We start from the raw sequence: 14,479 nt of genomic DNA, 5'->3' as shown, positions 1-14,479 counted from the left end.
ATTAGAAACACAACATCTCACCAGCCAAAGAAAATCTAGAAGATTTCCAGGAAAGGTTTGTCCTAAGGGGCCAGGAACAGACCAGCACAGGTAGGGAGAGACTAGCATCCTAAGCAGACCAGGAGCAGGGGTGATCTCTGTGGCTAGAGAAGTTATAAATATGATTCTGCTATAGGCTAACTGCTCTGCCTTGATTACAAAGCAGTAAACTGTCAGAGAAATTAAAGCCTAAAACAGAGGGTACTCTCTAAAAAATGCCAGAACCTAACAAGATCTGGCTGTAACCATTCAAACCGGAAGTGACATAGGCAGACCCTTAACACAGCCCTGCAGCGACATCCTGCAATACAGAGCTTTTGCGGGGGCAGTTACAAATCTGCACAGCAAGGGGGAACAGCCTGGGGCAGCCTCTCATCTGCACAGTGGGGGGCTCAGCCTAGGGCAATAGAACTTTCCCAGCACTACTGTGCTTCCTGGGTCAAAGACATTTCCAGCCCCTGCAGAACTATTCACTGCTTAGCTGTTAATTCCCACAGTCCCAGGGTGGGATTTGACTTGGGGTAGTGAAAGTTTCACTGCTCAGCATCTAGCCCCAGGGCAGTCATTAACCCCCACAGCAGGTTTCTTTGCAGGGCACTTTCCCAACATGGCCCTGCAGGCCTGAGTTACTTCTGGGTGGGGAACTCTTTCCCAGAGCACTCCAGTACCTTGCAGCCCTTTGTAGCTGGTTGGCAGAACAGCTACCCATCCATACACCTATCACTGCTCTGCAGAAGAAGCTGGTAACCTCCTAACCCTGAAGTCAGACCGTACAAGCTTTAAAAAATGAGGAAAAAAATCAAAAAGGACAGTCAATAGATTCTATACAGAAAGAGGACAGCATTTCAACCCCAAGAAGACTAATAGCAGACAGTCTCCAGACAATTGTTGCCCCCCAAAAGGCTCTCCTAGAAGAGACTATTAAAAACTTTAAAAGAAAACTAGAAGAAAAGTGGGGAAAGGAAAGAGAAGCTATGCAAGAGAGCAACAACTTCCTGAAATGTGAATTGGAAAAGGTAAAAAACTGTCAAGAAGTGCAGTGAAACAGAAATTGTGAATTGGAAAAAGAAAATAACTCACTAAAAAAAATTAGTGAAATGGAAAAAAAAATTCCATAGAGCAAAACAACTCATTTAAAAACTCAATTGGACATGTACAAAAAGAAGTAAAAAAAAGCTAATGAAGAAAATAACTCACTAAAGAACAAATGGAAATGACTGATTCATTGAGACATCAAGAATCAGTCAAGCAAAAGCAAAAAAAAAAAAAAACAAAAACAATGAAAGATTGAAAAAAAATGTCAAATATATACTTGGAAAAACAACAGACCTGGAAAATAGATCTAGGAGAGATAACCTGAGGATCATTGGACTTCCCAAAAATTATGATGAAAAAAGACCTTAGATACCATTTTACAGGAAAACATCAAAGAGAATGCCCAGAAGTAATAGAACCAGAAGGTAAAATAGGCATTGAAGGAATTCATCAAATACTTTCTGAAAAAGACCCTAAAATAAAAACTCCAAGGAATATTGTGGCCAAATTTCAGAAATTTTCTGACTAAAGAAAATATATTGCAAGCACCTAGAAAAAAACAATTCAAATATCATGGTGCAACAATAAGAGTCGCTCAAGATCCAGCTGCCTTACATTAAATTATTGAAGGGCCTGAAATCTGATATTCTGAAAGGCAAAAGAACATGGATTGCAACCAAGAATAAACTACTCAGCTAAGCTGAGCATTTATTTCCATGGAAGAAGATGGACATTTAATGAAATAGAGGAATTCCATTTGTTTCTAAGGAAAAAAACAGAACTAAAAAAAAAAATTGATCTCCAACCATAGGACTCAAGAGAAGGAGAAAAAGGTAAAAGGAACTCTTGAGAACTATATTTCTGTTGTGTATATACATAAAAAACACATATATAAGTTGATTTTACTGATATAACATAAAAAATGGAAAGGGCATAGTGTCAGAAAAAGGGAAAAGGGGAGATAAAAAGAGGGAAACTACATGCGACGATGAGGCAAAGGAAACCTATCATATCTGAGGGAACTTAGAGGAGGGGGGAACATTGTGTGAATCCTACTCTCATCACAGTTGGCTCAAAGAGGAAACAATTGACATACTTGTTTACAGAGCATCTTCTCTTACCTCATTAAAAAGTGGGAGAGGAGAAGGGAAAAGGAAAAAAACTAATAAGGGAAGGGTATAAGAAAGGGAAAGGGATTCAAAAGGAGGAGGGAAGGATCCTAAAGAGGGAGAGCGACATGATGCAAATAGGACTCATAAGTTTAATACTAGGGAAGGGGGTAAGGGAAGAAAGAAAAAGAAAAGCATAATCTGGGTATATTAGGATGGCAGGAAATACAAAATTAGTACTTTTAACTGTAAATGTAAATGGGACAAACTCTCCCATAAAGGGGAGGCAGAAAGCAGATTGGATCAAAAGTCAGAACCCTACAATATGTTGTTTACAGGAAACAAATTTAAAGCAGGGAGATACATAAAGCATAAAGGTAAAAGGCTAAAGCAGAATCTATTATGCTTCAGGTTAAGTCAAAAAAGCAGGGGTAGCCATCTTTATCTCGGATCAAGCAAAAGCAAAAATTGATCTAATTAAAAGAGATAAAGAAGGAAACTATATCTTGCTAAAGAGTACTATAGACAATGAAGCATATCAATATTAAACATGTATGCACCAAGTGGTATAGCATCTAACTTCCTAAAGGAGAAGTTCAGAGAGTTGTGAGAAGAAATAGACAGCAAAGCTATAATAGTGGGAGATCTCAATCTTGCACTCTCAGAATTAGATAAATCAAACCACAAAACAAATAAGAAAGAAATTAAAGAGGTAAATAGAATATTAGAAAAATTAGATATGATAGATCTTTGGAGAAAATTGAATGGTGACAGGAAGGTGTATACTTTCTTCTCAGCAGTTCATGGAACCTATACAAAAACTGACCATATATTAGAATATAAAGACCTCAAAATTAAATGTAGGAAGGCAGAGATAGTAAATGCTTTCTTTTCAGATCATGATGCAATAAAAACTACATTCAACAAAAAGTTAGGGGTAAATAGACCAAAAAGTAATTGTAAACTAAATTATCTCATCTTAAAGAATGATTGGGTGAAAAAGCAAATTAATATTTTCACTGAAGATAATGGAAATGATGAGACACCATACCAAAATCTGTGGGATGCAGCCAAAGCAGGAATAAGGGGAACTTTTATATCTTTAGAAGCTTACCTAAATAAAATAGAAAAGATCAATGAACTGTGCTTACAGCTATAAAAGCTAGAAAAAGACTAAATTAAAAATCCCTAATCAAATACTAAGCTTGAAGTACTAAAATTAAAAGAAGAAATTAATGATATTGAAAGTAAAAAAACTATTGAATTAATAAATAAAACTAAGACTTGGTTTTATGAAAAAAAAAAAAAACAATAAAATAGGTAAACCTTTGGTAAATCTGATTAGAAAAAGGAAAGAGGAAAATCAAATTGTTAATCTTAAAAATGAAAAGGGAGAACTCACCACTAATGAAGAGGAAATTAGAGCAATATTTAGGAGTTACTTTGCCCAACTTTATGTCAATAAATTCGACAATTTAAATGAAATGGAAGAATACCTTCAAAAATATAGCTTGCCCAGATTAACAGAGGAAGAATAAATAGAATAAACAGTCCCATTTTAGAAAAAGAAATAGAACAAGCTATTAACCAATTCCCTAAGAAAAGTTCCCCAAGACCAGATGGATTTACATGTGAATTCTACCAAATACTTAAAGAACAATTAACTCCAGTGCTATGTAAACTATTTGAAGAAATAGGGATTGAAGTAGTCCTACCAAATTCCTTTTATGACACAGACATGGTACTGATACCTAAACCAGGTAGGCTGAAAACAGAGAAAGAAAATTATAGACCAATGTCCCTAATAAATATTGATGCTAAAATCTTCAATAAAAATATTAGCAAAACGATTACAGAAAATCATCCCCAGGATAATACACTATGACCAAGTAGGATTTATACCAGGAATTCAAAGCTGGTTCAATATTAAGAAAACTATTAGTATAATTGACTATATCAATAACCAAATTAACAAAAAACATATAATCATCTCAATAGATGCAGAAAAATCATTTGATAAAATTCAACATCCATTCCTAATAAAAACACTTGAGAAGATATGAATAAATGGACTTTTCCTTAAAATGGTCAGGAGCATATATTTAAAACCATCAAGAAGCATCATATGCAATGGGAAAAACTGGAACCTTTCCCAGTAATATCTGGAATTAAGCAAGGTTGCCCACTATCACCATTATTATTCAATATTGTATTAGAAATGCTAGCCTCAGCAATAAGAGTCAAGAAAGGGATTAAAGGAATTAGACTAGGTAATGAGGAAACCAAACTATGACTCTTTGCAGATGATATGATGGTATACTTAGAGAACCCCAGAAATTCTACTAAAAAGCTATTAGAAATAATTCATAACTTTAGCAAAATTGCAGGATACAAAATAAATCCCCATAAATCCTCAGCATTTTTATACATCATCAACAAAATCCAACAGTAAGAGATACAAAGAGAAATTCCATTCAAAATAACTGCCAATAGCATAAAATATTTGAGAATCTATCTACCAAAGGAAAGTCAGGAATTAGATGGGCAAAATTACAAAACACTTTCTACACAAATAAAGTCAGATTTAAATAATTGGAAAAACATTAAGTGCTCTTGGATAGGCTGAGCAAATATGACAAAGATGACAATACTCCCTAAACTAATCTATTTATTTAAATAATCAGACTTCTAAGAAAATATTTTAATGATTTAAAAAAAATAAAAACATAATTCATATGGAAGAACAAAATGTTGAGAATCTCAAGGGAATTAGTGAAAAAAAAATCAAATGAAGGTGGCTTAGCTGTACCTGATCTAAAACTATGTCATAAAGCAGCAGTCACCAAAACCAGTTGGTATTGGCTAAGAAATAGATTAATCAGTGGAATAGGTTAGGTTCACAAGACACAATAGTCGACTATAGCAATCTAGTGTTTGACAAACCCAAAGATCCTAACTTTTGGGATAAGAATTCATTATCTGACAAAAACTGCTGGAATAACGGGAAATTAGTATGACAGAAATTAGGCATGGGCCCACACTTAACACTGTATACCAAGATAAGATCAAAATGGGTCCATGATTTAGGCATAAAGAATGAGATTATAAATAAATTAGAGGAACATAGGATAGTTTACCTCTCAGACCTGTGGAAGAGGAAGAAATTTGTGACCAAAGATGAACTAGAGATCATTATTGATCACAAAATAGAAAATTTTGATTATATCAAATTAAAAACCCTTTTTACAAACAAAACTAATGCAAACAAGACTGGCAGGGAAGCAACAAACTAGGAAAACATTGTCATAGTTAAATTTTCTGATAAAGGCCTCATTTCCAAAATATATAGAGAATTGACTCTAATTTATAGGAAATCAAACCATTCTACAATTGATAAATGGTCAAAGGATATGAACAGACAATTTTCAGATGATGAAATGAAACTATTTCCACTCATATGAAAGAGTGTTCCAAATCACTATTGATCAGAGAAATGCAAATTAAGACAACTCTGAGATACCACTACACACCTGTCAGATTGGTGAAGATGACAGGAAAAAATAATGATGAATATTGGAGGGGATGCAGGAAAACTGGGTCACTGATGCATTGTTGGTGGAGTTGTGAATGAATCCAACTATTTTGGAGAGCAATCTGGTATTATGTCCAAAAAGTTATCAAACTGTGCATACCTGTAGAGGGCTGAAACTACTCAATCAATGCATTGAGGTCAGGACTGCAGAGCACTTGAGGCTAACTTCTAATTGGATGATGCTCTATGGACATATGCTTGGAAAATGGTCAATGATTGGTGTATAGAGTATTGTAGGAGGGACCTGGGGGTGGAGTAAAGCTAGCCAGGGACACACTCTCAGCGGTAGAGGAAGGAGAAGGCTGTCACAGAGATTCTACTTCGAATCTGTTCAACCCTGAGTCTAAGACCAAGAATAAAGACTGAAGACTCTTGCTTATCCTGACTCTGGCTAATTCTGGGGTGTCCTAGGTGCTAGTGCGATCATTAAACATACTCTTTAATCCAACAGTGCTACTATTGGGCTTATACCCCAAAGAGATATTAAAGAAGGGAAAGGAACCTGTATGTACCAAAATGTTTGTGCAGCCCTGTTTGTGGTGGCTAGAAACTGGAAAATGAGTGGATGCCCATCAATTGGAGAATGGTAGAGTAAATTGTGGTATATAAATGTTATGGGATATTATTGTTCTGTAAGAAATGACCAGCAGAATAAATACAGAGAGGCTTGGAGAGACTTACATGAACTGATGCTAAGTGAAATGAGCAGAACCAGGAGATCATTATACACTTCAACAACGATACTGTATGAGGATTCATTCTGATGGAAGTGGATTTCTTTGATAAAGATAAAATCTAAATCAATTTCAATTGATCAAGGATGGACAGAAGCCGCTACACGCAAAGAAAGAACACTGGGAAATGAATGTAAACCATTTGCATTTTTGTTTTTCTTCCCGGGTTATTTTTATCTTCTGAGTCCAATTCTTCCTGTGCAACAAGAGAACCATTCGGTTCTGCACACATATATTGTATCTAGGATATACTGTGACATATTTAACATGTATAGGACTGCTTGCCATCTGAGGAAGGGGTGGAGGGAGGAAGGGCAAAAGTCGGAACAGAAATGAGTGCAAGGGATAATGTTGCAAATAAATTTTTACACATTCAACTAAATATTGAGTATATAGTCTATTTTCTCTGAGTCTGTGCTGACTATACTGGATTTATATCAATGACATGAACAATATATTCTATCTCCTACCTCATCCTTAGACTTTCAATAGCCAATGAATTCTTTCTTGATGTGAAAAAAATATTCTGCTTATTATACCTCCACTAATTATTGAAATGTAATCTTTTCTGAGCTGCAGTCTTTCCTTTCAATTAACTCCTAATCAGCATCTATCACTTTTGTTTCTACTCTTCAAGGATGTGATACTATCAAAATAATTCTGTATATCAATTGGCTATGTGATTCCATTTCTATTGATCTCATTTGGAATAACAATTTTATCATAAATTTTGCTTCTTACATTTTTCAACTCTGCTCTAGGATCTATGCCTAATTCCCTCTCTCATATAGCTCATAGCTGTTGGCATTTTCCGAGGCACTAATATTTACATCACTGAAGAATATTATCAGCACTGTATCATAAGAATGGATTTTATAAGCTATTTCCACAATTCAAATTCTGATCATAAATAGCAAATAAATATAAAAGTAATCATTCAAAGAAGAAGGCAATTTGTATTCAGATATGAGTATAGATGTAAGAATTCCTTACTGGTTGATAGATGCTTAAAACAACTAGAGTTGACAAGAACAAAGCATGTTGTGTAGAAAATGTTTGCTACACAAAATTCCCTAAGATTGACATAGTGACTCTAGTCATAATGGAAATATAGTTCTATCATAACTTGTTTTATTTTTACACTGCTAATATATGGCTTTGTAATCATCTTTTTTGTACTAGTAGTTGAGTAGTTTTTACAGTCAACAGAATGTAATATGTAATGCAAAGGGGAACAAAGAATTCAAGTCAAGGTCACTAGTCTATACTTTGTAGAACTCTTCTTTATTTTTAACAACACATTTGCATTTTCCAGGCAGTAGACACTCCCATTCTGTATGAAAACTGAAAGATTAGCGACAGAAATCAAGTGAGTAACTGTCACTGGAAGTATTTTTAAATTAAAGGTTGCAGGATCATTTATTGGACATTATAAAGCTATTTCCCCTCAAACGGAAACCCCATTTAAATAGATACCAAGTGCATAAAAATGCATAAATTAGTCTACCAAAACATTCATGATATATAAATATCATTTTTTAAAAATATATTTTAAATAATATGTTTAACATATATTGGAATTACAATATTCCACTAGATAGCAAGCAGTCCAATATATGTTAAACATATGTAATTCATAGGCATAAAATGTTTGAATATTATCTGGGCTTGGATCTTCTGTGGAAACAGGAACTTTTTTAACTTTGGTCCAGTGTGCTACTCTTCGACTTTGACTATTGTAGGAGAAGAAAGAATAACTTTAAAATGACTTTTCCATTTAGGGAGTAAATGGGAGTGTCCTTGGTCCTTTCGCTAATCTTTTATGTATACAAGGTCACCAAGTTGATAGAGCTGATTAGGTTAGTCATTACTAGGTCCAGATGAGATTGAATTAACATGCTCTTGGAGAGAGTTCTCATTTATCTGAGTTTGGTAGCATATTAAGATATCAGAGTGGTATTCATATTGAGTACGAAATCTGCTAGAAAGAGTCTCCCACAGAGGACTTAAAAGAGCTAAGTTTAACTTTGTTTGGGGGGACAACCTGAGTGCAGAGAAAGCAAGTCAGCAGAAGTTTGACCCAATCCTGTTTAGATTCTTTCCTCATTTTCATTTGGGTTCACTTAGGGTTTGTGAATTTCTCAATCTTTACTGAGGATTGGAGATACCAGGGAGAGTGGAAGTAGTATATAATGCCTAATCCTTTGGAGACTCCTTGAATGATTTGGGAGGTAAAAGATAGACCATTATTACTCTGTAAGAATTGAGCAAGGCTAAATCTGTGAATAATGCCTTAAAGAAGGCTTTTTTGAATGGCACAGAAAGTCATCAATCCAATTTATAAAAGTATCAGCGAGAACGAAGATATATTAGAAGTAGCCAACCAGAGGCATACAGGTGATATCTAATTGCCAATCCTCACTGGGGAAAGAACCACACTTTTAGATGGAATGGAGGAGGAGAAGAAGGCAAAAAATGCCCTTCAGAGTTAGCCTTATGACAAACTGTTCAGGTCTGGCCAATGAAGTAAAAGGTTTTAAAGAAAGGATCCCCATTGAAGAGAGGTTTAGTAAAGTTGGGGAGGGCTTCACACAAACAAAGTGAACAATATCATGGAGGGAGGGAAGAAGTTTCCACTGTACGTGCTGGGGAATTAACAAGCACTTAGTTGGATCTACAAGACAGCCTCATATTAGAGAGGTGAAATCTCTTATTCAAGGCCACATCACATTCCTCCTTACTTAGAGGAAGAAACTAACTTTGGAAGGGAAATCAGGAGGGGATTTTCAGGGAGAGCAGGGAAGGTGGAAAAAAAGTCATAAGACAGGATTCAGTGCCACTTAGTGAGCAAGTCAATTACCATGGGACACTGCAGAATTGTCAGTCTAGCATCTTTTATAAAACATGATAAATCATCAGATGAGATCTGGACAGTGACTAGGAGCTCCATGATTTAAGGGCTGTGTTTAACAGAGGATCCACTCATGGTGATGAAGCCTCATTCTTTCCAAATGAATGGAGCCTGGAGGATGTGGAAAGCATATTTAGACTCAGAATAGAGATTGAGGCATTTATCCTTTCCCTATTTAAGGGACCTTGTTAAACAATGAGTTAAGCATTCTGAGCTGAAACTGTCTGACCCACTGAATTCATGGAAGAAAATAGAGAGCTAGCGTTGAAAAGAGGGGAATCACCCAGATCAGGTACTGGGAGGCAAAAATTATCTAGGACCTCCTCCCAAGAATGAGAAGAGTTGAGTCCCATGAGGATGGGAGTGGTACAGCAGGACCAAGGGCAGAACAGGTCTCTAGGGCAAGGCCAGGGGGAATCAAGAAGAATGGGCTGCCATTAAGATTACTTTCCAGAAGGCCACTGAGATCCCTTTAGCCCCAGAATGTCCTACACACAATATGAAATCTAGACAGTAAGAGGTTGTCCAAAGGCTGCAGCTGCTATTGCTCGAAGGCAGGAAGGCCAAGAAGAAATGACTGGATCCAGGGCTGTGGAGAAGTAGATAGGATCAAGAAACTGGACAAAGACATCCTGGGGGTAACCATACTTCCATCCACACAAAGATACAACATCCTAGAAAGATCAGGGAGAGCTAAAGCCAGTGCCAAAGAAAAGCAATGTTTAAGGTCAAGGAAAGTTGCTTCCCAAAAGAGTCCTCCTTCAAGAGGGGAGCCATCTAGCATACAAATGGCTTCATAGAAAGGGGTGACAATGTAGCTAAAAGAAAGTATCAAGAACTGGCAATATCCAACCATGCCAAGAAAAATCCAAAGTTGTCTTTTAGTAACTGGATGGTGAATGGAAAGGATGGCCCCAGGTCTGGATGGGGCAAGCGACCTCAGCCTAGGAGTGAGGATATGGCCAAGATAAGTTACAGACTAAGATGAGCTCTGCACTTTAGAAGGAGATACCATATAACTTCATTTGACAAAAATGATCTGATGTCCCTTTTGATGCCAGGAGTCATTCTTCCTCAAAACAGGGACATATCAGGTCATCAGCATACTGTATGAGAGTTGACTATTGTGGGTAATGATCTGGAGATTGAAGGTCATGGGAGAGTGCTTGACCAAAAAGATAGAGACTATCTCTAAAATGCTGAGGAAGGATGAATAAGTACATTTAAATAGCAGAGGAGCATTGGAGAGGCCCATTCAAAAGCAAAAACAATTGACAGGCAGGGTCTAGAGGTATACAGAAGAAAGCATCTTTGCATAAGCATTAAAATCCCAGGGCAACAATAAACAGTAAGTCACAATTTTAGGAGTAGGGAAAAGAAGGTACCCAAGTGCTAAATTTTGAAGAGCCCCTACATCTTAGAAAAGCCTAAACAAAAACCCTAACAATAATACTATGGTTTTAAGGAGAAAAGGCAAACATATCTTCTTCCTATGCTCAAATATAGGAGATAGTTTGGTATCCAAATACTAACTTTCCTGAGGGTGGAGTATAATTTGCAAACCATAGCTCCTCACCCACTATTCATTCCACTGACTTGCACTTGAAGAGGGGAGATTCCTGACTAAAATAGAAACTAGAATTTAAATCCTCCTAAACACCACAGGGTAGAAGTTTCCACAATGCTGTCCAAAGCATTATACCACAAAGCCTTAGCCTCAGCAGCTAGAGGAGTCTACCTTTTAAGGAAATTAGATAGGAAGGACAGAAAAGTTTTTTTTTTTTAAGAGTTATAACACCACATAGGAAGTTTGTGAAAGAGGAGTAGAAAAAAGAAAGGAAAACAAAAATGTCCTGAATCCCTCATAGGGCTCTGAAACAGAAGGAGGGAAAGGAAAAAGAACAAAGTTATCCAGAATAATAGGGATGAATCCAGAAAGGAAGTTGTGGGGAGAGGATTTGTCAAGGGTATATTATGGCAGGAAAAGAAATCTAATTGCTAAACAGTTTTAATTCAGAATCCCACATTCAGGTCACCATTACTGATTTTCTAGATTGCACTGGAGGCAGGCAATATTATTATTTTTAATAGCTTTTTATTTACAAGTTATATGCATGGGTAATTTTACAGCATTGACAATTGCCAAACCTTTTGTTTCAATTTTTCCCCTCCTTCCCCCCAGACTCCTCAAATGGCAGGATGACCAATACATGTAAAGTATATTAGAGTATAAATTAAATACAAAATACAAACCATTATTTTGCTGTACAAAAAGAATCAGACTCTGAAATATTGTACAGTTAGTCTGTGAAGGAAATCAAAAATGCAGGTGGGCAAAAAATAGAGAGATTGGGAATTCAATGTAATGATTCTTAGTCATCTCCCAGAGTTCCTTCACTGGGTGGAACTGATTTAGTTCATTTCATTGCTGAAGATGGCCAGGTCCACCAGAATTGATCATCATATAGTATTATTGTTGAAGTAGATAATGATGTCCTGGTCCTACTCATTTCACTCACCATCAGTTGGTGTAAGTCTCTCCAGGCCTTCCTGAAATCATGCTGTTGGTTGTTTCTTACTGAACAATAATATTCCATATTATTCATTTACCACAATTTATTCAGTCGTTCTCAAATTGATGGGCATCTACTCAATTTCCAGTTTTTATTCACTATAAAGAGGGCTGCCACAAACATTCTTACACATACAGGTCCCTTTCCTTTCTTTAAGATCTCTTTGGGATATAAGCCCAGTAGTACCACTGCTGGGTCAAAGGGTATGTACAGTTTGATAAGTTTTTGAGCATAGTTCCAAATTGCTCTCCAGAATGGCTGGATATATTCACAATTCCACCAACAATGTATCAGTGTCCCTGTTTTCTCACATCCCCTCCAACATTCTGCATTATCTTTCCCTGTCATTCTAGCCAGTCTGAGAAGTATGTAGTGGTATCTCAGAGTTGTCTTACTTTGCATTTCTCTGATTAAAAATGACTTGGAGCATTTTTTCATATGGCTAGATATAGTTTCAATTTCTTTGTCTGAGAATTGTCTGTTCATATCCTTTGACCATTTTTCAATTGGAGAATGGCTTGTTTTTTTATAAATTAGAGTCAATTTTCTATATATTTGGGATATGAGGCCTTTATCAGAACCTTTGACTGCAAAAATGTTTTCCCAGTTTATTGCTTCTTTTCTAATCTTGTCTGCATTAGTTTTGTTTGTACAAAAACTTTTCAATTTGATATAATCAAAATTTTCTATTTTGTGATCAGTAATGATCTCTAGTTCTTCTTTGGCCATAAATTCCTTCCTCTTCCACATGTCTGAGAGGTAACCTATCTTGTTTTCCTCTAATTTATTCATAATCTCATTCTTTATGCCTAGGTCATGAACCTATTTTGACCTTATCTTGTGTACAGTATTAACTGTGGGCCAATGCCTAATTTCTGCCATACTAATTTCCAATTTTCCCAGCAATTTTTGTCAAATAAAGCATTCTTATACCCAAAACTGGGGTCTTTGGGTTGGTCAAACACTAAATAATTAAAGTTATTGGCTGTTTTGTCCTTTGGACCTAACCTATTCCATTGATCAACTAATGTATTTTTTAGTCAATACCAAATGGTTTTGGTGACCGCTGCTTTATAATATAATTTTAGATCTGGTACAACTAGGCCACCTTCATTGGATTTTTTTTTTCATTAATTCCCTTGAAATCCTTGACTTTTGTTTTTCCATATGAACTTCGCTGTTAGTTTTTCTAGGTTGTTAAAATAGTTTTTTGGGAGTCTGATTGGTATAGCACTAAACAAATAGATTAGTTTAGGTAGTATTGTTATCTTTATTATATTTGCTCGCCCTATCCAAGAGCATTTAATATTTTTCCAATTGCTTAAATCAGACTTTATTTCTGTGGAAAGTGTTTTGTAGTTTTGCTCATAAAGTTGCTGATTTTTTCTTGGCAGATAGATTCCTAAGTATTTTATACTACCAGTAGTTACTTTAAATGGAATTTCACTTTGTAACTCTGACTGTTGGATTTTTGTTAGTGATATATAAGAGTGCTTATGACTTGTGTGGGTTTATTTTGTGTCCTGCAAATTTGCTAAAGGTGTAGATTATTTCTAATACTTTTTAGCAGAATCTCTGGGGTTCTCTAAGTATACCATCATATCATCAGCAAAAAGTGATAATTTGGTTTCTTCTTTGCCTATTCTTATTCTTTTAATCTTTTATCAACTCTTATTGCCAAAGCTAGCATTTCTAATACAATATTAAATAGTAATGGTGATAGTGGGCAACCTTGTTTCACTCCTGATCTTATTGGGAATGGTTGCCTTTTGTCCCCATTACATATGATGCTTACTGATGGTTTTAAATAGATGCTATTATTTTAAGGAAAACTCCATTTATTCCTATACTCTCAAGTGTTTTTAATAGGAATGGATGTTGGATTTTATCAAATGCTTTTTCTGCATCTACTGAGATGATCATATGGTTTTTGTTACTTTGGTTATTAATATGGCCAATTATACCGATAGTTTTCCTAATATTGAACCAGCCCTGCATTTCTGGTATAAATCCTACTTGATCGTGGTGTATTATCCTGGGGATGATTTTCTATAGTTTTTTTTTGCTAATATCTTGTTTAAGATTTTAACATCAATATTCATTATGGAGATTGGTCTATAATTTTCTTTCTCTGTTTTCAATCTACCTGATTTAGGTATCAGGACCATGTCTGTGTCACAAAAGGAATTTGGTAGGACTCCTTCATTCCCTATTTTTTCAAATAGTTTATAAAGCATTGGGGCTAATTGTTCTTTGAATGTTTGGTAGAATTCACATGTGACTCCATCTGGTCCTGGGGATTTTTTTGGGGGGGGGAGTTGATTAATAGCTTCTTCTATTTCATTTTCTGAAATGGGACTATTTAAGCAATTTACTTCCTCCTCTGATAATCTGGGAGGCCTATATTTTTTGGAGGTAGTCATCCATTTCGCTTATGTTATCAAATTTATTGGCATAAACTTGGGCAAAGTAACCCCTTATTATTT

Source organism: Sarcophilus harrisii, chromosome 2 (assembly GCF_902635505.1).
Source record: "Sarcophilus harrisii chromosome 2, mSarHar1.11, whole genome shotgun sequence".
NCBI lineage: Eukaryota > Metazoa > Chordata > Mammalia > Dasyuromorphia > Dasyuridae > Sarcophilus > Sarcophilus harrisii.
The sequence above is the reverse complement of the archived record's forward strand: the minus strand, read 5'-3'. Positions refer to the sequence as shown.